Source organism: Pinus tabuliformis, chromosome 4_2, assembly GCF_031772625.1.
Source record: "Pinus tabuliformis cultivar Carrire ecotype Pingquan chromosome 4_2, CPIR1, whole genome shotgun sequence".
In the NCBI taxonomy this organism is placed as follows: domain Eukaryota; kingdom Viridiplantae; phylum Streptophyta; class Pinopsida; order Pinales; family Pinaceae; genus Pinus; species Pinus tabuliformis.
Genome location: NC_142304.1, coordinates 14,687,814 through 14,692,624, shown reverse-complemented (window position 1 = coordinate 14,692,624; position 4,811 = coordinate 14,687,814). Strand labels below are relative to the sequence as shown.

The 4,811-nt window shown below is 40.6% G+C and overlaps 1 pseudogene; it reads right to left on the bottom strand.

Annotated features, from left to right (window-relative positions):
- Positions 1-1,122: 1,122 nt before the first annotated feature.
- Positions 1,123-4,432, bottom strand: LOC149168139 (pentatricopeptide repeat-containing protein At2g27610 pseudogene; annotated as a pseudogene).
- Positions 4,433-4,811: the final 379 nt, after the last annotated feature.

Sequence of the window (4,811 nt, the reverse complement as noted above, 5' to 3'; positions counted from 1 at the left end):
CTATAAAGCAGTTATCATAGCATATATTGAAAATCAATCATTTTCATCATGTGAGAATAGCACACAATTATCTAGATATTACCATCATTATGTTGACACAAAATATCTAAGAGCTTACGCTATTGGTTAAGGTCGATATCATTTTTTGCCAAAATCAGGATAGGATACTGACACATTTTCCCTGGGTTCTCATTTCATTCTCATTGTCATTTTATAGACTTCTAAACAGATCCACTTTCCTATCAATATGTCCATCTCAAAATCGATCCTGGAATATCTATGAAACAAATGCAAGTACTCTGGTCCAGCAAAACTAATCTACTTAGACACCATCATAGATATAAAAAGGAAAGCATTAGAGGTGACAAAGCATGAATTCCATCAAAATCACTTGACCATAAAGAATGCTGTTCAATTCTATAATCAATGAATGTACATGTCAAACAAGTTTCTCGATTCCAGTCACACCATTGAAAGCAATCTGCATGCTTGATGATGTTTCTCAAGTATATAATACTCTAACAGGTCAGAATATCCTGCATTATGTGTAGGAGATCTACCTTGAGTTTTCGAGAGAAGCAATGATATTTTAACTCATCTGAGTTCTAACCTCCTTTCACCATCGATACAGTTAATGAGTTAGCTACCTCCTTGCAAGAAATTAATGCGCATCTCCTACTATCAATAAAATGATTAACTGTGGTCAGGTCGTGTTAAAAATTTCTGCTATACAAACCAGAAACAATTTCCAGTCACCTCTAGTCCCCGGATTGCTTTCTGATCCTGGGAAAAAGAGGAAACTTCCCTAGGTATATCTGCATGGGGACTGGAAACTCCAGACACTTTTATAGCATGCCTCCTGGAGTTTCTGGCTATTTCCATGGTTTCCCAACCGTGTTTCATGGAAGTTCTCAGGGGTTTGCAAGGCTTTCCATGCACTTTGTGCTAAAAATTATGGAGGTTTCCCAGGTATTGACTTAAGTTTCCAGGGGTTTCACTGAAGTTCTCAATGTTTCCTTGTTTTTTGACACTTCCTATAGGTGTCTGCCCAAGTTTCATGTTTCCATCCATGTTGCAAAGCAGATTTTAGGATTGACTTGCCTTTCTGGATCTGGTTCCACCTGTCCAAGCTTTTAAATGCCAACCAAGAATTTTTTTGGCACTGTACAACAACAGATATAACTAAAAAAAATGCCAAGGCTGTTGTTGATTTTCCAGTTAAATATGATATGCTCCTTTTGTGATAGGAATGCCAGAACCCTGCCAATACACAAAATGCCATGCTGGTCCCTTTAACATAAATAGAAAGGTTGTCTTAGCATCACAAGGAATCCTCCCAAGAGCATAACCTTTAGTTGAAATGGTGGAAGTTACTGGAATCACCTCACAATGAATTATCCTTGGAAATCTTGTAGATGGAATTGATAGCAGTGTAGCAGTCTGCACATAAAAATTCAAAGAGGAACCCCATGGTAGTGTGCGTAAGTGCAGTACCAATAGCAAACTTTTCACTGTGATGAAAGAGAGAGGGCTTCCTTTCGCTTCTGCTTTTTATCAGCAAAAGAAGTCTCATGCTAGGTACTTATGATGCTACCTCTATCTGCCCTGATAACATCTGCGACTTTGCATAGATATCCTCCATTAGTTCACATGATCTGGCTTGTACCCTGCCATGCACCTCTGACTCCAAGTTGTTTTCCTTCACTTTCATTCACCAAATTTCACATCATTGCTGTGTCATCCCCATCCACCACTTTCCATGAATATATTTAACTAAACCAACATATAATCTCCAACATTTACTGGTGCTACACATCCAACGCAGCAAGGAAATAGACTGCAGATTTTCCTAAATATCAATAGCCAAGCTCTGCTGGAAGTGATTGTGTTCCTTCTGCTCCTGCTCTATATCATACAGCATGAATCTTGTGCCAGGTAGATGTCCTGCATTCTCGATCATGATGGACACCTTCTGCAGATTTGCATAGGTATCATCTGCCAGTTCTTGTGATCTGTCTTCAGTGATAAATGCATGCACCCTCTTGTTTACCTCAATCCAACTGCATCCTGGTTCCTTTTTCACTCCTCTCTCATTCATTATTTTTCTCATCTTTGCTGCATCATTCCATCTCCCACCTGCAGCGAAAATACTTGACAACAACACATAACTTGTAGCATCCAGTGGTTCCAACTCAAGAAGGCATTCTGCCGCACGTCTTCCTATTTCCATATTGTCATGGACTCTGCAGGCACTGAGCAATGTCCTCCACACCAAACCACTGGGTTTTACGGGCATTGTATGAATGAAGGCTTCTGCCTGATCAAGATGCCCAGCACGGCTAAGAAGGTCAACTACACAGGAATAGTGCTCCATTCTTGGCATGATGCCGTAATCTCTACTGATCGAATCAAAGTACTTACTTCCTTCTTCCAAAAGGCCTACATGGCTACATGCAGAGAGAACACCAACAAATGTGATGTGATCTGGCTGCATGCCTGTTGCTTTCATTTTCTCAAAGAGTTGAATTGCCTCCTTGCCATTTCCATGCTGGGCACATCCTGAAATTATTGCATTCCATGAGATGATATTGCGTTCAGGCATTTTGGCAAACGCTTCTCTTGCATCCTCTATGCTACCAGATTTAGCATACATCGTAACGAGCGCATTCTGTACAGAGACATCCAAATCATTTCCTGTTTTGATGATATGAGCATGGACCTGCTTGCCCTGTTCTAAAATGGCTAGTGTGGCACATGCCCTGAGAATACTAGCACAGGTGAAAAGATCTGGCATCATGAGTGCACGATGCATTTGAGCAAAATGTTGCAGGGCTTCCTCACTATACCCATGCTGGGCGTATCCTGAAATCATTGCATTCCATGAGACAACATTCTGCTCTGGCATTTTTTCGTACACTTTCCTGAAACTGTCGATGCTGCCACATTTAGCATACATTGTGACAAGGGCAACCCCTACACAAGCATAAGACTCAAATCCAGTTTTGATTACAAGTGCATGGACCGGATTGCCTTGCTCCAGATCTTCTGGCCTGGCAAATGCGCCGAGGACAGTATTAAGTGTGAACTGGTTGATGCTTGTGCATACCAATAGCATTTGTTTAAGAAGTTGCAGAACCTCCTCAATGCACTGGTGTTGAGCATATCCGGCAATCATTGTCGTCCATGAGACTACGTTCCGATCAGGCATTCCGTCGAACACAGCACGTGCATCCTCAACGTTTGAGCATTTCACATACATGTCAATAAGAGCGCTCCCCACAAACACATTTGCTTGAACTCCAGTTTTTATGACCGCTGTATGGACCTGCTTGCCCTCTTCCAAAGTTGCTATTATAGCACATGCCATCAGAACGCTCGAAAAGGTGAATTGGGTTGGTTTCTCCCCTACCTGCTGCATAGTGCAAAAAAGTTTCAAAGCTTCCTCACCATGCCCACTCTGGGCATATCCAGCAATCAGTGCATTCCATGAGACAACACTCCGTTCAGGCAGCCTGTCAAACAACTTATGTGCATCCTCTTGCTGCCGGCATTTGGCATACATGTCCACAAGAGCACTCCCACCAAATGCATCCGACTCCAATCCAATTTTTTTAATAATAGCATGCACTTGTTTTCCCTCTTCCAAAGCCGAAAGGGTAGCACAAGCTCGAAGAACACTCGCGAAAGTAAACTCATTGGGCTTCACTCCTGCCCCTTGCATTTGGGGTAAAAGTCTCAAGGCGTTTTCGTAGTGACCATGTTGAACATAACCCGCAATCATGGCATTCCAGGAGACCGAGTTTCGCTCAGGCATTCTGTCAAACACTTCGCGTGCATCCATCAGTTCTCTGTTTTTGGCATATACATTTAACAATGTGTTCCAGAAGGAGATATGAGGGTCAATCCCAGTTTTAGTGATATAGCTATGGAGGGGTTTGGCTTCTTCCAATGTCTTCAATTTAACAAAACCTAATAAAAAATATGCATAAGAATTCAAGTCTGCAGGCTTATGTAATGTCTCAGACTGTATCTTGCTGACATAAAGGGTATGAGGCTCGTTTTGAGAGCCCTTGAGCTCCGATGTGTATATGTTAGTTGTTGCGCTGAATGCAGTACCCATGTGATTACAACGATTCCCAAAAGTTAACAGCATTATGTCATGGAATTGGAACCGAATGTTTAAAACCATAGAAAAGAGATTGCCAAATTATCCTTACCTGTTACAGTATTGGATACGGTCTCTCATGCTCATAGTTTGTCCAGTCCGTTGAGTTTTTAAACCTGTTAACTCTAGCCAGGATAACTGAGCATCTTCTGATGTCGTGATATTCTATCAAAGTTTCTGAACTGATATACAAATGCAAGGACGCAAAATGTTAGTTTTTGATTTAGATAAAAATTAACCCGTCCTTGGTTTTACTTCTTGGGAGAACTCTTAAAAACTTGTTTTTGTTGATTCCTAAAATGTTAACCATGGCTCTCCATCCATCTTTCTTTCTTCTTTTTAACAGGGTTATTATTTTTTTTAAGTTGATTGGGTTAGGTTGAATGGTGGATATCTCTCATCCTAAAGTGTTTATTGATTAATATTGAGGGCTCTAGTTGAAACTTTGTTAATCTACTAGCATGTTTGTGGGTGGTTGTATTAGGATTAAAAGTATAGAGGAGCTCCTTCATCACAACTCCGGTCTTTTCAGTGAAAGGCAACAAATCTACTAATTCTCTTAATATAAAAGAAGGAAAAAAACTTATATTTTATTTGTTTGGTTGAAGCTAATATACTTAATTGTATTTGAAGAAGCACAAAATTA